This window comes from Rattus norvegicus, chromosome 10 (assembly GCF_036323735.1).
Source record: "Rattus norvegicus strain BN/NHsdMcwi chromosome 10, GRCr8, whole genome shotgun sequence".
Taxonomy (NCBI): Eukaryota; Metazoa; Chordata; class Mammalia; order Rodentia; family Muridae; genus Rattus; species Rattus norvegicus.
This window is the reverse complement of record NC_086028.1, coordinates 2,689,072-2,712,352: the sequence shown is the minus strand read 5'-3', so window position 1 is coordinate 2,712,352 and position 23,281 is coordinate 2,689,072. Positions and strand designations below refer to the sequence as shown.

General features: G+C 42.4%; 1 pseudogene; it reads right to left on the bottom strand.

Annotated features, from left to right (window-relative positions):
* Positions 1 to 704: 704 nt before the first annotated feature.
* Positions 705 to 2,913, bottom strand: Aurka-ps2 (aurora kinase A, pseudogene 2; annotated as a pseudogene).
* Between the last annotated feature and the right edge of the window lie 20,368 nt (positions 2,914 to 23,281).

The following is a 23,281-nucleotide window of genomic DNA, read 5'->3' as shown; positions in this document are numbered from 1 at the left end:
CTCCTAAAAATCCTGTCCCTGTTATGTCAGTGATGTCCCCCTCCTGCCATCTGGTCTTCACACACTCTGACACCGTTCCCTACATTCAGCAGTGTTCACAGTATGAGCTGTAGACACAGCTTTGTGAAGGGACCTGGTCAAACAGGCTTAGAACCAGGCCAGGCAACACTCCCTTCACAAGGACTTCTACCCTGCCCCTGCTTTCCGTTTCTTTCTGTCCGTAGGTGGAGAGGGCTCATGCCTCACATAACATATGAATAGTTATAAGCAGCAAAAGTCAAGAGCAGGAGGGATGAACTGGCAAGAATCTGGTATCAAAGACTGCCAGAGTCTCCTATAGGACAAGAAGAGAACCATTCACAGATATCAATGATTTCTACCCCCTACTTTTGAGCATTGTTTCTGGAAGAAAGATAGTCCCAAGAATTTGATGTCTAGGAAGGAGGTACTAGATTCAGGAAGCGGCCATGCCCAGCTCTGTACTTGATCCTCAGTCTGAATACTTCAAAGTGGTTCTCTAGGTGTGTGGGTTACAGACCAAAGAGAGACCCCCATGGGCAGCAAGAACTTGATTCCAGCCACAGTTCATACTTGCTATGAATTTTGGCTCTGATTTTGGTCCCAGAGAAGTATCCTTTTTCTTTAGGTGGCGATATATATGTGTGTGTGTGTGTGTGTGTGTGTGTGTGTGTGTGTGTGTGTGTATATATATGTATATATATATATATGGTGTTATACATATATATTTAACAAGTTTGCATACATGACAGAACAACATAAAATATAGCCTTTAACATCCAGAAACACCTGAGTCAGGTCCCAAGACAGGTTGAGCACAGGCTCTATAACAGTGGTTGGGGATCTGAACCCCACATAGGCTTCAGGAGGCTTAATTAAGACAGGAGGGCCTTGAATGGGTGTCTCTTTAAGAAAAACAGTCTACACAAATCTTTATTTTGACACTAAAAGATTACATATCCATTCCAACAGCTTTTCCTGTCCTGGCGACCCAATAAGTTACACACTGGCACTTGGAGGCTAATACGCAGGTGATCACTGGTAACTTCCCACGGAGACCCCCAGAAGGACACCTTGGGGCATAGGCTGGGGGGACAGCTGCAGTGGAACCTTCCTTCCAGATTACTACATCAGAAAAAGCAGCATGGTTCTTGGGGGCTGGGCAACAGGTGGGACTTCCTGGATCCAAGGCCAAGGTCTAGTTGCTCAGCAAGGCACCCTGAGGGCAGCGATGATGGTTCCGGTGCCTTCAATGGGGCCTTTCTCACAGTTGCACAATGCCCATGGCTCCAGATTCCCTAAGATTATTTGCTAGTTGCCTCTTTGCTACTGTGGCCAGTTGGAGGTTTTGAGGAATTAGCTTTGATCCAAGGGTACTCAAGGACTTCTGCTAATGTTAGCCTTTGGCTTGAGTTGTGTTTTAACTGTCATGAAATGAGGTCCCTGGCTCCCTCTGTCACAAAGTCAGGGAATGTGAATTCAACCCGTGATATCCTTCTGTAGGTCTCCTGATAAGTGTGTGTCTCAAAGGTATCCCCTCAAAGGTATCCCCACTAGGAATTCATAGCAGAGCACACCCAGGCTCCAGAGATCCACCTCCTCATCATGCATCTGCCCTTCAATCATCTCCGGGGGCAGGTAGTCCACGGTGCCGTACAGCGTGGGTCTCCTGGAAGATGGAGCATGCGCAGACCACCCGAAGTCTGCGAGCTTCAACTCCCCATTTGAGCCAAGCAGCGGGTTCTCTGGCTTGATGTCTCTGTGGATGACTCTCTTTGAATGGCACTAGGACAAAGCATTCGCCAACTCCGTGATGTAGGTAGCTATTCTCTGCTCGTCAAACTTGGAGAGTTTTTGAAGCTCTCTATACACTGTTCCAAGGGGCGCATATTCTAGAATTAGATAAACTCTGGTGGCGTCATGGGAATACCCATACAACCCGAGGATGTTGGGGTGCCGCAGGTGGGACTGGATCTCCACTTCTCTCCGAAGCTGGTGCTCCACACCTGCTTCTCCAGCTGTACTTTAAACAGCATCTTCAGAGCCAGGATGAACTTGCTTTGCTTCTCCCTCGCCAAATAGACATTTCCAAACTTCCCTTTTCCTAGTGGGCGGCCAATGTCAAAATCTTCCAAAGTCCACTCCCTTCTTTTTGAGTCTTCAGTTTTCTGGATGGATGTCTGTTCCTTTTCAGAATTTCCCGAGGCTGCAGGCTGTGGCTGCTCACTCTTCTGGGGGGTTACTTAGCCGGGACGCAGGTCGAGGAACGCTGGCAGCTGGCAACTGCTTTAGCACTGACTTCTGACCTGCGACAGGTTTCTGTGCTTGTGGAGGGACACGCTGGGAGTTGGAAGGACACAGGACCCACTGGGCCTGGCCACTGCTCGCTGATCCTGGGTGCTGAGAAGGAATCTGCTCAGTCACCAAGACTCGTTTCGGACCGAAGGGAACTGTGGTCTTAACAGGCCTGGAGACACAGTTTTCTTTACATCTGTCCATGTCACCCCGGTGCCACTCAACCTTCGGTTTGCAGCATCCAGGCTCGTCCTCACCAGCCCGGTCCCCTTCCGACTCACAGGCAGGAACCCGCTTTATATTTATTTTTTATAAGTTAATACCATCCTTTCACTTTAAAGGACCCAGATTTCTCCTGAGAGTTTCTGTAATGACACTGGAAATGTCACTATTTGATAATAATTTGCAGTAAAGAAAAATATTTTACTTCTTTCTAAACCACTTTATTTGTTATTGGGGGGTGGGGCACAAGGACTCCAACCTCTACTCTGGAAGACCCAGGCCAGGACAGCTGTGATACTGGAGAGGTGGCTGCACAGTTGATGCTTCCTCCTTTCACAGAGGTCTAAAGTTCAGTTCTCAGCACTGTGTTCAGTGTCTTACAACTGCCTATATCTCTAGCTCCAAGGGGCCAGTGCCCCTTTCTGGGCAAATTAAAAATAAAAACAAGGTGGGGGAAACCAAGGTTAAGAGCTGCCCGGATCTGGCAATGAGTCGGAATGGCAAAGTACACAAATGTCTAGGCTTGAGTCCTGCTGTCATTCTTTTTCTTGGACATGTGACCCTAGGCAAGCTGTGTGCCTCAGTCACAAGTGTCCCAAAAACTTCTTTGTAGTGGGTGGAGCTGATTTGTTATGACATTGCTTAAGATCTTGGGAAATGGGGCTGGCAAGATGGCTCAGTTGGTAAAGCATTTGCCATCTGGTGCAGGGGAACCTGCATTCCAATCTTCAACAAAAAAGCCAGGTGTAACATTACATGCATACAAGCCCCTGCACTGGGGAGGAAACAGGAGCGATTTTGGGGTTCTCTAGAGAGCCAGCCTAGCCAAGTCACTGAGCTCCTTGTTCAGTGAGAGCATAAGGTAGGAGCTAGAGCAGTGGCTCCCTGGTTAGGAATGCATGATGCACCTGCAGAGGACCCAGGTTCAGTCCCCTGCACCCATATTGGACAGCTCAGAACTATCTATAACTTGAGTTTCCAGCCTCTAAGCTCACCTGCACTCATGTGCATATAAACACAAACCTACACACATTCACAAAACAAATAAAATGAATAAGAGAAAAGATAGACTGAAGAGACAGCTCAGTGGTTAGAGCATTAGTTCTTCTTCCAGAGGACCTGGGTTCAATTCCCAGCACCTATATGGCAGCTCACAACTCATAAGTGTCTGTAACGCCAGTTTCTTCTGATCATTGTGCACAGAATCATATGCAGACAAAATGCCCATACACATAAAATAACTTTTTTATATATTTTTTTAAAGATTTATTTTTATGAGTCTTCAAACACACTAGAAGAGGACATCAGATCCCATTACAGATGGTTGTGAGCCACCATGTGGTTGCTGGGAATTGAATTCAGGACCTCTGGAAGAGCAGTCAGTGCTCTTAACCACTGAGCCATCTCTCCAGCCCATAAAATAACTTTTTAAAAGGTAGAGAAAAATACCAAGCAGCCTCTGGGCTACAGGTGCACACAAAATGGACACAGGTTTGACAGCTCTAAAGAGTTGGGCTCTTCTCCAGAGTAAAAACCAAATTCATTGTGTCTTTCCACTGGGTCCCCTAGTGGAAGATCAGAGAATGTGGATGACGATCAGCTTCTCTTCCATTTCTAAAACTGGAGGGGACAAGTGTCCCCTCACAGTCCGTTGTCAAAGTCAGCTGTGTGCTTAGCCACAACCAAAATACAAAGGAAATAGGGGAGTGAACTGCTCACAGGATGTTTTCTCCATGGCTTCACCCGACTCTGAGAAGTAACTCAAGGCTTGAGACCAGAGGTAAGACCAACTTTTTGGCTCCAAGTGACCTGCCTGGTGGGCTCAGGACTCACAAAAGCAAAATTCCTCTGGGACCGAGCATTTCCGGTTTCTAGCTGGGCCCCGAACCTTGCTGATCCCAGCCCACAGCTCCCTGCTCCCAAACCCTGTGGGAGAGAGAACTCACTGCCCAGACAGGTGGGCACTCCTGATACTGTAGGGCAGAAGAGACTGCCAGTACTGCCCACTCTTCCCCACATCCCTGGCCCAAGAGGAAACTGTATAGGGCCTCTGGGAACAGGAAGATAGGGGTACTCAAGGCTGCGGTCCAGACACTGCTGGGATCTGAAGGGACCCGGTCAAACAACTCCCTGCACCCAAATCCCATGGGAGGGAGAGCTAGACCTTCAGAGGGGCAGACATGCCTGGGAAGCCAGAGGAGACTACACTCTGCCAACATTTCTGACTCCAGAGGAAAACACCTAACTCCATCTGGGCCCCCAGTGCACAGGGTCCCGAGCGAAGGCAGGGCAGGCCCTACTGGTTGCTGCTCTCATGGAGAACTGAAACCCAGATCTGAGAAGCTACTCCAGGCCTGACACCAGAGGAAAGACCAACTTTTCTGCTCCAAGCGACCTGCCTGGTGGACTCAGGACACACGCCCACAGGAACACCTGAAGACCACTAGACAAGAAAGACTACACGCCTGAAAGCAGAACACTCTGTTCCCATAACTGGCTGAAAGAAAACAGGAAAACAGGTCTACAGCACTCCTGACACACAGGCCTATAGGACGGTCTAACCACCGTCAGAAATAACAGAACAAGGTAACACCAGAGAAAACCTGATGGCAAGAGGCAAGAGCAGGAACCCAAGCAACAGAAACCAAGACTACATGGCATCATCAGAGTCCAATTCTCCCACCAAAGAAAACGCTGAATATCCAAACACACCAGAAAAGCAAGATCTAGATTGAAAATCACATTTGACCATGATAATGGAGGACTTCAAGAAGGACATAAAGAACTCCCTTAGACAAATGCAGGAAAACACAAATAAACAAGCAGAAGCCTATAGAGAGGAAATACAAAAATCCCTGAAAGAATTACAGGAAAACACAACCAAACAGGTGAAGGAATTAAAAATGGAAATAGAAGCAATAAAGAAAGCACAAAGGGACACAACCCTGGGTACAGAAAACCAAAGGAAGAGACAAGGAGCCATAGATACAAGCATCGCCAACAGAATACAAGAGATAGAAGAGAGAAACTCAGGAGCAGAAGATTCCATAGAAATCACCCACACAACTGTCAAAGATAATGTAAAACGGAAAAAGGTACTGGTCCAAAACATACAGGAAATCCAAGACACAATAAGAAGATCAACCCTAAGGATAATAGGCATAGAAGAGAGTGAAGACTCCCAGCTCAAAGAAGAAGTAAATATCTTCAACAAAATCATAGAAGAAAACTTCCCTAACCTAAAGAAAGAGATGCCCATAAACATACAAGAAGCCTACAGAACTCCAAATAGATTGGACCAGAAAAGAAACTCCTCCCGTCACATAATAGTCAAAACACCAATTGCACAAAACAAAGAAACAATATTAAAAGACTAAGGGAAAAAGGTCAAGTAACATATAAAGGCAGACCTATCAGAATCACACCAGACTTTTCGCCAGAGACTATGAAAGCCAGAAGATCCTGGACAGATGTCATACAGACCCTAAGAGAACACAAATGCCAGCCCAGGTTACTGTATCCAGCAAAACTCTCAATTAACATAGATGGAGATACTCCATGACAAAACCAAATTTATACAATACCTTTCTACAAATCCAGCTCTACAAAGGATAATAAATGGTAAATCCCAACATAAGGAGGCAAGCTACACCCTAGAAAAAGCAAGAAACTAATCATTTTGCAACAAAACAAAGAGAAGACAAGCACAAACATAATCTCACATCCAAACATGAATATAATAGGAAGCAAGAATCACTATTCCTTAATATCTCTCAAAATCAATGGACTCAATTCCCGAATAAAAAGACACAGATTAACAAACTGGATATAAAATGAGGACCCAACATTTTGTTGCCTACAGGAAACACCTCAGAGACAAAGACAGACACTACCTCAGAGTGAAAGGCTGGAAAACAACTTTCCAAGCAAATGGTCTGAAGAAGCAAGCTGGAGTAGCCATTCTAATATGGAATAAAATCAATTTTCAACCAAAAGTCATCAAAAAAGATAAGGAAGGACACTTCGTATTCATCAAAGGAAAACTCCACCAAGATGATCTCTCAATCCTAAATATCTATGCTCCAAATACAAAGGTACCTACATACATAAAAGAAACCTTACTAAAGCTCAAAGTAAACATTGCATCTCACACCATAATAGTAGGAGATTTCAACACCCCACTCTCATCAATGGACAGATCATGGAAACAGAAATTAAACAGAGAAATAGACAGACTAAGAGAAGTCATGAACCAAATGGATTTAACAGATATTTATAGAACATTCTATCCTAAAACAAAAGGATATACCTTTTTCTCACCACTTCATGGTACTTACTCCAAAATTGACCATATAATCAGTCATGAAACAGGCCTCAACAGATACAGAAAGATAGAAATAATCCCCTGCATCCTATCAGACCACCACGGCCTAAAGCTGGTCTACAATAACAGTAAGGAAAGAACGCACACATATACATGGAAGTTGAATAATGCTCTACTTAATGATAACCTGGTCAAGGAAGAAATAAAGAAAGAAATTAAAGACTTCTTGGAATTTAATGAAAATGAAGGTACAACATACCCAGACTTATGCGACACAAAGAAAGCTGTACTCAGAGGAAAGCTCATAGCTCTGAGTGACTGCAGAAAGAAAAAGGAGAGGGCATATATCAGCAGTATGACAGCACACCTAAAAGCTCTAGAACAAAAAGAAGCAAACACACACAGGAGGAGTAGGAGGCAGGAAATAATCAAACTCAGAGCTGAAATCAACCAAGTACAAACAAAAAGGACTGATCAAAGAATCAAGAGAACCAAAAGTTGGTTCTTTGAGAAAATCAACAAGATAGATAAACCCTTAGCCAGACTAACCAGAGGACACAGAGAGTGTGTCCAAATTAACAAAATCAGAAATGAAAAGGGAGACATAACTACAGAATCAGAGGAAAGTAAAAAGATCATCAGGCTTCCTGGTTGCTGCCGCTGCAGAGAGCCCCTGGGCAGCACCCCACGAGCGAACCTGAGCCTCGGGACCACAGGTAGGACCAAATTTTCTGCTGCAAGAAAGCTGCCTGGTGAGCTTGGGACACACGGAAGCAGAATTTCTCTAGGACTGGGCACGTTCTGTGTTTACCGGAAGTCCCACACCCACGGATCCCGGCCTGCAGCAGCTCTCTGCTCCCAGACCCGGTGAGAGAGAGACCCAACCGCCTGGTCAGGTGGGCACTCCTGAGGCTGCAGAGCGGAAGAGACCACCAACACTGCTCACCCCTGCCCACATCCCTGGCCCAAGAGGAAACTGTATAAGGCCTCTGGGCTCCCGTGGGGGAGGGCCCAGGAGTGGCAGGACCCCTGCCTGAGACACCGCCGGAACCTGATAGAAACAGACCAGATAAACAGTTCTCTGCACCCAAATCCCGTGGGAGGGAGAGCTAAACCTTCAGAGAGGCAGACAAGCCTGGGAAACCAGAAGAGACTGCTCCCTGCACACACATCTCGGACGCCAGAGGAAAAAGCCAAAGACCATCTGGAACCCTGGTGCACTGAAGCTCCCGGAAGGGGCGGCACAGGTCTTCCTGGTTGCTGCCGCTGCAGAGAGCCCGTGGGCAGCACCCCACGAGCGAACTTGAGCCTCAGGACCACAGGTAAGACCAAATTTTCTGCTGCAAGAAAGCTGCCTGGTGAACTCAAGACACAGGCCCACAGGAACAGCTGAAGACCTGTAGAGAGGAAAAACTACACGCCCGAAAGCAGAACACTCTGTCCCCATAACTGACTGAAAGAGAGGAAAACAGGTCTATAGCAATCCTGACACACAGGCTTATAGGACAGTCTAGCCACTGTAAGAAATAGCAGAACAAAGTAACACTAGAGATAATCTGATGGCGAGAGGCAAGCGCAGGAACCCAAGCAACAGAAACCAAGACTACATGGCACCATTGGAGCCCAATTCTCCCATCAAAACAAACATGGAATATCCAAACACACCAGAAAAGCAAGATCTATTTCCAAAATCATTTTTGATCATGATGCTGGAGGACTTCAAGAAAGACATGAAGAACTCCCTTAGAGAACAAGTAGAAGCCTACAGAGAGGAATCGCAAAAATGCCTGAAAGAATCGCAAAAATCCCTGAAAGAATTCCAGGAAAACATAAATAAACAAGTAGAAGCCCATAGAGAGGAGTCACAAAAATCCCTGAAAGAATTCCAGGAAAACACAATCAAACAGTTGAAGGAATTAAAAATGGAAATAGAAGCAATCAAGAAAGAACACATGGAAACAACCCTGGATATAGAAAACCAAAAGAAGAGACAAGGAGCTGTAGATACAAGCTTCACCAACAGAATACAAGAGATGGAAGAGAGAATCTCAGGAGCAGAAGATTCCATAGAAATCATTGACTCAACTGTCAAAGATAATGTAAAGCGGAAAAAGCTACTGGTCCAAAACATACAGGAAATCCAGGACTCAATGAGAAGATCAAACCTAAGGATAATAGGCATAGAAGAGAGTGAAGACTCCCAGCTCAAAGGACCAGTAAATATCTTCAACAAAATCATAGAAGAAAACTTCCCTAACCTAAAAAAAGAGACACCCATAGACATACAAGAAGCCTACAGAACTCCAAATAGATTGGACCAGAAAAGAAACACCTCCCGTCACATAATTGTCAAAACACCAAACGCACAAAATAAAGAAAGAATATTAAAAGCAGTAAGGGAAAAAGGTCAAGTAACATATAAAGGCAGACCTATCAGAATCACACCAGACTTCTCGCCAGAAACTATGAAGGCCAGAAGATCCTGGACTGATGTCATACAGACCCTAAGAGAACACAAATGCCAGCCCAGGTTACTGTATCCAGCAAAACTCTCAATTAACATTGATGGAGAAACCAAGATATTCCATGACAAAACCAAATTTACACAATATCTTTCTACAAATCCAGCACTACAAAGGATAATAAATGGTAAAGCCCAACATAAGGAGGCAAGCTATACCCTAGAAGAAGCAAGAAACTAATCGTCTTGGCAACAAAACAAAGAGAATGAAAGCACACAAACATAACCTCACATCCAAATATGAATATAAAGGGAAACAATAATCACTATTCCTTAATATCTCTCAATATCAATGGCCTCAACTCCCCAATAAAAAGACATAGATTAACAAACTGGATACGCAACGAGGACCCTGCATTCTGCTGCCTATAGGAAACACACCTCAGAGACAAAGACAGACACTACCTCAGAGTGAAAGGCTGGAAAACAACTTTCCAAGCAAATGGTCAGAAGAAGCAAGCTGGAGTAGCCATTCTAATATCAAATAAAATCAATTTCCAACTAAAAGTCGTCAAAAAAAAAAGGAAGGACACTTCATATTCAACAAAGGAAAAATCCACCAAGATGAACTCTCAATCCTAAATATCTATGCCCCAAATACAAGGGCACCTACATACGTAAAAGAAACCTTACTAAAGCTCAAAACACACATTGCACCTCACACAATAATAGTGGGAGATTTCAACACACCACTCTCATCAATGGACAGATCATGGAAACAGAAATTAAACAGTGATGTCGACAGACTAAGAGAAGTCATGAGCCAAATGGACTTAACGGATATTTATAGAACATTCTATCCTAAAGCAAAAGGATATACCTTCTTCTCAGCTCCTCATGGTACTTTCTCCAAAATTGACCATATAATTGGTCAAAAAACGGGCCTCAACAGGTACAGAAAGATAGAAATAATCCCATGCGTGCTATCGGACCACCACGGCCTAAAACTGGTCTTCAATAACAGTAAGGGAAGAATGCCCACATATACGTGGAAATTGAACAATGCTCTACTCAATGATAACCTGGTCAAGGAAGAAATAAAGAAAGAAATTAAAAACTTTTTAGAATTTAATGAAAATGAAGATACAACATACCGAAACTTATGGGACACAATGAAAGCTGTGCTAAGAGGAAAATTCATAGCGCTGAGTGCCTGCAGAAAGAAACAGGAAAGAGCATATGTCAGCAGCTTGACAGCACACCTAAAAGCTCTAGAACAAAAAGAAGCAAATACACCCAGGAGGAGTAGAAGGCAGGAAATAATCAAACTCAGAGCTGAAATCAACCAAGTAGAAACAAAAAGGACCATAGAAAGAATCAACAGAACCAAAAGTTGGTTCTTTGAGAAAATCAACAAGATAGATAAACCCTTAGCCAGACTAACGAGAGGACACAGAGAGTGCGTCCAAATTAACAAAATCAGAAATGAAAAGGGAGACATAACTACAGATTCAGAGGAAATTCAAAAAATCATCAGATCTTACTATAAAAACCTATATTCAACAAAATTTGAAAATCTTCAGGAAATGGACAATTTCCTAGACAGATACCAGGTATCGAAGTTAAATCAGGAACAGATAAACCAGTTAAACAACCCCATAACTCCTAAGGAAATAGAAGCAGTCATTAAAGGTCTCCCAACCAAAAAGAGCCCAGGTCCAGACGGGTTTAGTGCAGAATTCTATCAAACCTTCATAGAAGACCTCATACCAATATTATCCAAACTATTCCACAAAATTGAAACAGATGGAGCCCTACCGAATTCCTTCTACGAAGCCACAATTACTCTTATACCTAAACCACACAAAGACACAACAAAGAAAGAGAACTTCAGACCAATTTCCCTTATGAATATCGACGCAAAAATACTCAATAAAATTCTGGCAAACCGAATTCAAGAGCACATCAAAACAATCATCCACCATGATCAAGTAGGCTTCATCCCAGGCATGCAGGGATGGTTTAATATACGGAAAACCATCAACGTGATCCATTATATAAACAAACTGAAAGAAAAGAACCACATGATCATTTCATTAGATGCTGAGAAAGCATTTGACAAAATTCAACACCCCTTCATGATAAAAGTCCTGGAAAGAATAGGAATTCAAGGCCCATACCTAAACATAGTAAAAGCCATATACAGCAAACCAGTTGCTAACATTAAACTAAATGGAGAGAAACTTGAAGCAATCCCACTAAAATCAGGGACTAGACAAGGCTGCCCACTCTCTCCCTACTTATTCAATATAGTTCTTGAAATTCTAGCCAGAGCAATCAGACAACAAAAGGAGATCAAGGCGATACAGATCGGAAAAGAAGAGGTCAAAATTTCACTATTTGCAGATGACATGATAGTATATTTAAGTGATCCCAAAAGTTCCACCAGAGAACTACTAAAGCTGATAAATAGCTTCAGCAAAGTGGCTGGGTATAAAATTAACTCAATGAAATCAGTAGCCTTCCTCTACACAAAAGAGAAACAAGCTGAGAAAGAAATTAGGGAAACGACACCCTTCATGATAGACCCAAACAACATACAATACCTCGGTGTGACTTTAACCAAGCAAGTGAAAGATCTGTATGATAAGAACTTCAAGGTTCTGAAGAAATAAATTGAAGAAGATCTCAAAAGATTTAAAGATCTCCCATGCTCATGGATTGGCAGGATTTTACCAAAAGCGATCTACAGATTTGATGCGATCCCCATCAAACTTCCAACCCAATTCTTCATAGAGTTAGACAGAACAATTTGCAAATTCATCTGGAATAACAAAAAACTCAGGATAGCTAAAACTATCCTCAACAATAAAAAGACTTCCAAGGGAATCACTATTCCTGGACTCAAACAGTATTACAGAGGAATAGTGATAAAAACTGCATGGTATTGGTACAGAGACAGACAAATAGACCAATGGAATAGAATTAAAGACCCAGAAATGAACCCACACACCTATAGTCACTTGATTTTTGACAAAGGAGCCAAAACCATCCAATGGAAAAAAGATAGCATTTTCAGCAAATGGTGCTGGTTCAACTGGAGGTCGGCATGTAGAAGAATGCAGACCAATCCAGTCTTATCACCCTGTACAAAGCTTAAGTCCAAGTGGATCAAGGACCTCCACATCAAACCAGATACACTCAAAGTAATAGAAGAAAAAGTGGGGAAGGATCTTGAACATATGGGCACTGGAGAAAATTTCCTGAACAAAACCCCAATAGCTTATGCTCTAAGATCAAGAATCAACAAATGGGATCTCATAAAACTGCAAAACTTCTGTAAGGCAAAGGACACTGTGGTTAGGACAAAATGGCAACCAACAGATTGGGAAAAGATCTTGACCAATCCTGATAGAGGGCTAATATCCAAAATATACAAAGAACTCACAAAGTTAGACTGCAGGGAGACAAATAACCCTATTAAAAATGGGGTTCAGAGCTAAACAAAGAATTCACAGCTGAGGAATGCCGAATGGCTGAGAAACACCTAAAGAAATGTTCAACATCTTTAGTCATAAGGGAAATGCAAATCAAAACAACCCTGAGATTTCACCTCACACCAGTGGGAATGACTAAGATCAAAAACTCATGTGACAATAGATGCTGGCGAGGATGTGGAAAAAGAGGAACACTCCTCCATTGTTGGTGGGATTGCAGACTGGTACAACCATTCTGGAAATCAGTCTGGAGGTTCCTCAGAAAATTGGACATTGCACTACCTGAGGACCCAGCTATACCTCTCTTGGGCATATACCCAAAAGATGCCCCAACATATAACAAAGACACATGCTCCACTATGTTCATAGCAGCCTTATTTATAATAGCCAGAAGCTGGAAAGAACCCAGATGCCCTTCAACAGAGGAATGGATACAGAAAATGTTGTACATCTACACAATGGAATATTGCTCAGCTATCAAAAACGATGACCTTATGAAATTCATAGGCAAATGGATGGAATTGGAAAATATCATCCTGAGTGAGGTAACCCAATCACAGAAAAACACACATGGGATGCACTCATTGATAAGTGGATATTAGCCCAAATGCTCAAATTACCCTAGATGCACAGGACACATGAAACTCAAGGAAGACGAAAATGTGAATGCTTCACTCCTTCTTTAAAAGGGGAACAAGAATACCCTTGGGAGGGAATAGGGAGGCAAAGTTTAGAACAGAGGCTGAAGGAACGCTCATTCAGAGCCTGCCCTACATGTGGCCCATACATATACAGCCACCAAACTAGATTACATGGATGAAGCAAAGAAGTGCACGCTGACAGGAACTGGATGTAGATCTCTTCTGAGAGACACAGCCAGAATATGGCAAATACATAGTCGAATGCCAGCAGCAAACCAGTGAAATGAGAATGGGACACCCGTTGAAGGAATCAGAGAAAGGACTGATAGAGCTTGAAGTGTCTTGAAACCCAATATGAACAACAATGCCAACTAACCAGAGCTTCCAGGACTAAGCCACTACCCAAAGACTATACATGGACTGACCCTGGGCTCCAACCTCATAGGTAGCAATGAATAGCCTAGTAAGAGCACCCGTGGAAGGGGAAGCCCTTGGTCCTGCCAAGACTGAACCCCCAGTCACCGTGATTGTAGTGGGTACGCGGCAATGGGGGGAGGATCGGGAGGGGAACACCCATAAAGAAGGGGAGTGGGAAGGGTTAGGGGGATGTTGGCCTGGAAACCAGTAAACGGAATAACAATCGAAATGTAAATAAGAAATACCCAAGTTAATAAAGATGAAAAAAAAAAAGAAAGTAGACTTAATCTTGTACAAGCAATCCAGCAAGTTAAATGAAAAATGACGTCCTATATAACATGTGTATAAATAAAATTTGCATACAAATAGGCATTAAGAAGTAAAATTAAAACAGTACTTTGCCATTGGGCATGATAGCACGTCTTTGAGTCCATCACTAGGTAGTCAGAGGCAGAAAGATTTTTGAGAGACTGAAGCTAGTTTTGTTTACATAGTGAATTCCAAGTCAGCTAGAACTATGTACAGAGATCGTGTCTCAATCAATCAATCAATCAAATAAATAAAAACACTACACTTTCAGGGCTCCTGGAGGACTGGATTTGTTTCCAGTACCCTACATGGCACTAAAAACTGCAATTTCAGTGCCAAGGATTTTTTTTTTAAAGCCCACTAGGAAAAAAGACTAGGATTGTGATCTCATTATAAAAGATGTCACAAAAGGTTAATGTGTTTAGTGTACAGCTTTAGAGTGTCCCATTTCCACTAATCATTTAAAATCAGTCTTGAACGTGAAGAGGAACTGAGTAGGTCAATAGGATCTAAAGTCTTCAGCAGATTGGACCTCCCCAGCCTCATTATTCAGAGCAGACCTCCTTGGTCTCATTCACAGAACACCTTCCAGGCCTCATCATTCAGAGCAGACCTCCTTGGTCTCATTATTCAGAGTACATCTCTATGTCATCATTCAGAACTGCTCTCCCTTTCATCATGCAGAGAAGATCACCTTGGCCTCATTCAGTTCAGATCTCCCCATCATCATTAAGAGTAGATCTCTCTGTCATCATTCAGAGGAGACCTCCCTGCCTCATCCTTCAGAGTAGATCTCCCTGTCATCATTTAGAGCATATCACCCTGGCATTTTTCAAAGCAAATCTTTCTGTCATTTTTAAGAAGAGATAGCCATGTAATCATTCTGAGCAGATCTCCATGTAATCATTCAGAGAGATGTCCCTGGCAGCATCATTCAGATCCGATCTACATGTCATCATTCCGAACAGGTCTCCCTGTCATCATTCAGGACAGACCTTCTTGTCATCTTTCAGAGTTGATATCCCTGGCATCATACAAAGCAGCTTTCCCTGCCATCCTTCAGAGTAGATCTCCCTGTCATTTATAGAGCAGAACTCCCTGGCATCAGTCAGAGCAGGGCTCCTTGGCCTCATCATTCAGAGCAGCCCTCCCTGTCATCATTCAGATCAGTTTGCCCTGTCATAAGTCAGAGCAGATCTTCCCATCAACTTTCAGAGATGATCTCCCTGGTATCATTCAGAACAGACCTCCCTGTCATCTTTCAGAGTAGATCTCCTCGGCATCATTAAGAGCAGATCCTCTCAAATCATTTGGAGCAGATCTCATTGTAGTCTTTCAGTGTAGATCTCAAGACCATCATTCAGAGAAGATCTCCCTGTCATCATTCAGAGAAGATCTCCCTGTCACTTTTCGGAGCAGATCTCCCTGTCATAATTCAGAGCAGATCTCTCTGTCATTACTCAGAGTAGATCTCCCTGGCCTTGTCATTCTTTCATTGTTGATTTTTCAGTTTTTTTTTTGAGACAAGTCTTAGGTAGTTGAAGTTAGTCTTGAAGTGACTCTCCTGTCTCTCCCCCCTAAGTGGTAAGATTACAGGCATGTGCTATATATGAATGTATATTTATGTATATGTATATGAATGTATATTACAGGTATGTGGTGTATATGAATGTATATTTAGTTTCTGCAGTATTTGGCATCCAACCCAGGACCTTGCTCCTGCCAGGCAAGTGCTCCTATGAGCTCTGTAGCCCTATTTTGTGTATGTGTGTGTGCGTGTGTGTCTTTGTTACTCATTTTGGCTCCTGCTGTGTCCTCCAGAACAGTTGGAATTATAAGAAATGACACCTGAGTAAAAGTGAGCTTTTAAACAAGTATAGTAAGCTGGCTTGTGGTGGTATGCACCTTTAATTGAAATACTTAAGGAGTCAAATGCAGGATCTCAATGAGTTCTAGGCTAGCCTGCTCTTGCTGAGTAGCCATAGCTATACAGTGAGATCCTGTCTCAAACAATCAATGATATAATAATGCAGTCAATATGGCTCAGCAGAAAAAATACTGACTCTGTAAGCCTGCTAAAAACACACAAAGGTAGTAGAAGAAAATTTATTTCACAGAGTTGTACATCTTATGTACAACAGCATGCATGCATCTGCACACACACATACACACTAAAAGATAAAATTAAAATTGTTTAATGCTTTAGGTGAAACCTTCAAAATTTTAGCTTTTTAAAAAAAGACATGTTCTTATACCTAGTCTCCTTTAAACTGTGAAAATGAGGATGAGCTTGAAATTTTGATCCTCCTCCCTCTATGTCTTAAGTGCTAGAGTTACAGGTATTTGTGACCAATCATGGTTTATATGGTGCTGGGGATCGAACCCAGGGACTCCTGTATGTCAGGCCAGTGCTCCACCAACTGAGTTACATTCTCAGTCAAAACTGATCATAAAGTGTCAGTTTGCTTATAAGATTAAAATTGATTATAAAGTGTCAGTTTGCTTATAAGATTATAATTCAGCCCCAAGAAGCCATTTTCACCCTCCATTTTTACCTTGCATTGCAAGATCATTGAAGAGTAAACAGTGCTGAGGATAGGGTGTAGAATAGGATGTAGGACAGGACAGGATACAGGATAGGATGTAGGATAGGACAGGATGTAGGATAGGACAGGATGTAGGACAGGACAGGATACAGGATAGGATGTAGGAGAGGACAGGATGTAGGACAGGACAGGATACAGGATAGGATGTAGGATAGGACAGGATGTAGGACAGGACAGGATACAGGATAGGATGTAGGATAGGACAGGATGTAGGATAGGACAGGATGTAGGATAGGACAGGATGTAGGACAGGACAGGATACAGGATAGGATGTAGGATAGGACAGGATGTAGGATAGGACAGGATGTAGGATAGGACAGGATGTAGGATAGGACAGGATGTAGGATAGGACAGGATGTAGGACAGGACAGGATACAGGATAGGACAGGATACAGGATAGGATGTAGGATAGGACAGGATGTAGGACAGGACAGGATACAGGATAGGATGTAGGATAGGACAGGATGTAGGATAGGACAGGATGTAAGATAGGACAGGATGTAGGACAGGACAGGATACAGGATAGGATGTAGGATAGGACAGGATATAGGATAGGACAGGATGTAGGATATAGATTCAGTTCCTCATACCCTGAGAAACAGTTGGGGAGGAATAGTCCATGACCAGTAATAACTATCTTAAGTCATAAAGAATTGGTTGTAGCTTTAAAAATAAGTTAAAACTATAGGAAATTGGACATGATGATGCATTTCTGTAACCCCAGCACTTGGGAGAGTAGGATCAAAAGTCAAAATCTCCAGAGGTCAGAGTTGAAGGTAGCCAGCCTGGGCTACTTGAGATGCTATTTAAAAAACCAAAAGCAGGCTACAGTAGTTAAAAGTCTCTTACTGCCAAGTATTTACAACCTTAGTCTGATCCCTGTGACTCACATGGTAGAGAGAAACAACTCTTGAAAGTTGTTTTTGTCCTTATGTTCTCTCTCTCTCTCTCTCTCTCTCTCTCTCTCTCTCTCTCTCTCACACACACACACACACACACACACACACACACACACACACACACACACTGAGAAGTCTAGGCTGGTTCCATGACAGGCTTCAAATTGGCAGTTCAGGATACTATGCTGAAGAACTGGGCAAGTCCAGGCAAGCCCAGGAAGTCAGTTACTAGATAAACCACCACCACCACCACCACCACCACCACCACCACCACCACCACCACCACCACCAAAACCCTCAAATCAAAAAACCCAGGCTTCAGGGAGCTAGTCAGAAACTGCCCTATTATCAGAAGCTGCCCTGCCACCTCGTCTGTGGTAAGGACAATGGGTTAGCAGCAGTTTCCAGACTTCCTCAGCAAAAGTTTCCAGCCCCATGTCCTGGAAATGGTTCTAGAATGTCCCTGGAGATGGACTCAACAGATTAAGATAGAAGCCACCTACCCTGGAAATCCCCTAATGTGCTTTAAATCAGGTCTGAGAGCTCACTTTGGGATCTCCATCTTGGAGACCCCAGCATGCTGGACTTCTGCAGAATTAAACACTCTTTGCATTTATATATTATATGAGTCTGGGGTATCATTCTTCAGTGAGTCATGGACCCTTACAACACACACACACACACACACACACACAGACACACACACACACACACACAATTTTGGAGGCTAGAAAGAGCACTGACTGCTTTTGTAGAGGATCTGGGTTTGATTTCTCACAATGTCCATAACTCTAGGCACAGTAGACTGGACTCCCTCCATTGGTTTCCAAAGACATCAGGCACACATGTGGTATACAAACATTTATGCAGGCAAAAACACCAATACACATAAAATACCATTAAAATATGTCTTAAATATAATTTTATTTTGTTTATTTTATATTTATTTTTTGAAACAGGGTCTTTTTCTTTAGGCCTAGCTGTCCTAGAGTCTGCTGTGTAAATCAGGCAGATTCTTTTGCCTCTTAAGTGCTAGAATTAAAGGCATGCTACCACCCCAGACTTAAGTGTAATATTTAAAAAAGCCCCTAACAAAAAAGTAGCAGCCGGGTAATGTAACTCATAATGTGGGATGATGTCATTACGCAGGTGAAGGCAGGTACAAGGTAGAACAAGGCCTGTCATTGGATGAGAAGGAAGGATGGGTGGAAAAAAGTTTGACAGAGACTGGAGGAGACGGGGAGAGAAGGCGGCAGAGAGAACATGGAGGCAGGTGTTAAGATTCCACTCTGTGTATTTTCAGGTTGTTATGAATATTCTTAAGGGATGGATGTGTACAGGGCTTTGTATGTCTAGGTGGGCAATTATATCTTCTGAATTGGATCAGAGGTTATTGTGTTGTGTGTTCTTTCATGTGGCGATTTAAGTTTGGGAGAGTGTGTAGCAGCAGAGACAGTGGGCCGCCACGGAATTGAGATGTATATTTATGGCATGGTGAAGCCTGCCTTGGGAACTAGATGGGTAGAGAGATTGCTGCCAGGCTCAGAGAGAGAGAGGCCATTGGTAGTGTGATATGGGATACAGCAAAGCGGGTGAGAGGCCTTGCCGACTGAGATTAAGATATCTATCAGATATCTTGGGGCACTGCGGTGCCAGACCTAGTGGGGGTAAAAGACAGCATTATATTTTTTATAATTTTACAGCAACACGTAACTCTAAACCTAGCTCTGGGGAGGCAGAGACAGGAGAGTTATCTCAAGTTCCAGCACAGCCAGAGCTAAAGAGTGAGAGCTGTTAAAATACAAATACAAAAACAAACAAAAAGCCCCCACCATAACACCTAATGAAACAAATTATATTCTCAATGATAAGGACTCTGTATATGCAAAATATTAAAGATGAACAACATGTGATGGAATCTCTTCCAAAGTCATTTGTTGAAAGCCAGTTAACAATGGAAAGCAGTAGGAAAGCCTCTTTATTTTCTTTGGGTGAAGATTTAGGAACAAGGTTTTCTCAGTGTGTATCCTAACTGTCCTGGAATTTGCTCTATAAACCTCAAATTCAGAGATCTGTCTGCCTCTGCCCCAGATCTGGGATGAAAGGTATGTGCCACCATGCCAAGCTGAAAGCTGCTTTTTAGAGGGACTCTCGGGACTAAGAAAATGCCTTTGAGTTGTGTTCAGAGTCTCAGGGACTGGATTTGCAGCCTTACATGAGGGTTTGTGGTGTGGGGGGAGAGGTGATAGGTTCTTTTAGGCCTTTTGTCTCTTCTTGAATTTCTTGACACCCCTTTTGGGAATGGGTGTTGAACCCCAGCAGGAGTACAGTCACTAAGCTATACCAGCACTCACCCTCAGCCCACCTCTGTTCTCTCTATCATGAAAGGGTGCAGCATTCATCCCCTGTAACTCAGCAACAATGGATTCTCTTAGAAATCACCACTGGGCTCTCACCAGACATGAAACTTACTAGCACCTTGTCCTTGGACCTCTTAGACTCTAAACTTTTGATGAATACATCTTTATTGTTTTTAAATTATCCAATCTCATATATCCTGTTACAGTAGCATAAAAGACTAAATCAAGTTCCATTTTTATTCTACCTTATAATTTTTATTTCATTGTACCTGCACTTAAGTATCCCTATCTACAGAGTGAGTTTGAGTTGCATAGTGAGCCTGGGTGCCAAGGACCAGCCTCAGCTTGAAGAGGGGATCCTAAGGAATGAGTGTATGGGAGCAGCAGAAGTAAAATGACTCAAAGTCAACTGTGGATACAAGCTGACAGCTATGTTTGGGCACATCAAAAGAACAACTAGCAGATTCTGTGGGTAGAGAGCCAGATTCTCAGAAGTGTGGACAATCCTGAGAGCACAGGTGAGACTACCTCTTCTGCTCATGTTCCTGGCCCAAGAGGAACCTGCCAGGAGCCCTCTGGACACAGGAACAGAGGAGCAGCCTGGGACAAGAGCCTTCCAGTTTCTGCTTGCGCCCAGAGATGAACCTGTGACACAGCTTTCTGTACCCATATCCTGCTAGGAGAAAGCTGGTCTCCAGGAATGTTGACATACAGGCTTACAGGTGGGTCAAGCTACTATCAGAGACAGTAAGACCGGCTACCACCAGAGATAAGCAGATGATGAGAGGCAAGGGCAAGAACCTAAGCAAGAGAAACCAAGGCCACTTGGCATCATCAGAAAGCAGTTCCCCCACCACAGCAAGCCCTGGATACCCCAACACACTGGAAGAGCAAGATTTTGATTTAAAATCATAACTCATGATGATGATAGAGGACTTTAAGAAGGACATAAATAACTTCCTTAAAGAAATACAGGACAACACAGGTAAACAGGTAGAAGCCCTTAAAGAGAAAACACAAAAATCCCTTAAAGAATTACAGGTAAACACAAACAAACAGGTGAAGGAATTAATCAAAACCATCCAAGATCTAAAAATGGAAGTAGAAATGATAAAGAAATCACAAAGGGAGACAGCCATGGAGATAGAAAACCTAGGAAAGAGATTAGGAGTCATATATGCAAGCATTACCAACAGAATACAAGAGATAGAAGAGAGAATCTCAGGAGCAGAAGATACTATAGAAAACATTGACACGACCATCAAAGAAAATGCAAAACGCTAAAAGCTCCTAAACCAAAACATCCAGGAAATCCAAGACAAAAGAAAAGATCAAACCTGAGGATAATAGGTATAGAAGAGAGTGCAGATTCCCAATTTAAAGGGCCAGTAAATACCTTCAACAAAATTATAGAAGAAAACTTTCCTAACCTAAAGAAAGAGATGCCCATAAACATACAAGAAGCCTATAGAACTTCAAATAGATTGGACCAGAAAAGAAATTCCTCCCCTCACATAATAGTCAAAACACCAAATGCACAAAACAAAGAATATTAAAAGCAGTAAGAGAAAAAGGTCAAGTAACATATAAAGGCAGAACTATCAGAATTACACCAGACTTTTCATGAGACACTATGAAAGCCAGAAGATTCTGGGTAGATATCACACAGACCCTAAGAGAACACAAATGCTAGCCCTGGCTACTATATCCAGCAAAACTCTCTTTAACATAGATTGGGAAACCAGGATTTTCCATGACAAAACCAAATTTATACAATATATTTCCACAAATCCAGCCCTACAAAGGATAATAGATGGAAAACTCCAACACAAAGAGGAAAAGTACACCATGGAAAAAGCAAGAAAGTAATCTAATTTCAATTAACCCAAAAGAAGTTAGCCACACAAACATAATTCCACTTCTAACCACAAAAATAACAGGAAACAACAATCATTGGTCGCTAATATCTCTCAACATCAATGGACTCAATTCCCCAATAAAAAGATGTAGACTAACAGACTGGATATGTAAAGAGGACTCGGGCTGGAGAGATGGCTCAGCCATTAAAGGCTAGCACAACCAAAAATATAAGAGGACTCAGCATTTTACTTCATACAGGAAACACATCTCAGTGACAAAGACAGACACTACCTCAGAGTAAAAGGCTGGAAAACAATTTTCTGAGCAAACGATCCCAAGAAACAAGTTGGAGTAGTCATTGTAATATTGAATAAAATCGACTTTCAACCAAAGTTATCAAAAAAGATAAGGAAGAACACTATATATTCATCAAAGGAAAAATCCACCAAGATGAACTCTCAATCCTGAATATCTATGCTCCAAATGCAAGGGCACCTACATTTATAAAAGAAACCTTACTAAAGCTCAAAGCACACATGATACCTCACACAATAATACCCTACTGTCATCCATACACAGATCATGGAGACAGAAACTAAACAGAAACACAGACAAACTAACAGAAGTTATGAACCAAATGGATTTAACAAGATATGTAAAGAACTTTCATCCTAAAACAAAAGAATATACCTTCTTATCAGCACCTCATGATACCTCCAAAATTGACCTTATAATCAGTCACAAAACAGGTCTCAAAAGAAAATCACAGAAGTTACAAACCAAATGGAATTAACATATTTATAGACCATTTCATCCTAAAACAAAAGAATATACCTTCTTCTCAGTACTTCATGGTACCTTCTCCAAAATTGACCATATCAGTCACAAAACAGGCCTCAACAGATACAAGAAGATTGAAATAACCCCATGCATCCTACCAGATCACCATGGACTAAGGCTGGTCTTCAATAACAACAAAAACGTCAGAAAGCCCACATATACATGGAAGCTGAACAATGCTCTACTCAATGATAACTTGGTCAATGAATAAATAAAGAAATAAATTAAAGACGTTTTAGAATGTAATGACAATGAAGGTACAACATACCCAAACTCATGGGACACAATGAAAGCTGTGCTAAGAGGAAAACTCACAGCTCTGAGTACCTCCAAAAAGAAACTGGAGAGAGCATACACTAGCAGCTTGACAGTACACCTAAAAGCTCTAGAACAAAAAGAAGCAAAAGGAGCACATGGCAGGAAATAATCAAACTCAGGGCTGAAATCAACCAAGAACTATACAAAGAATCAACAAAAAGAATTATATAAAGAATCAACCAAGAACTCTACAAAGAATCAACAAAAAGAATCA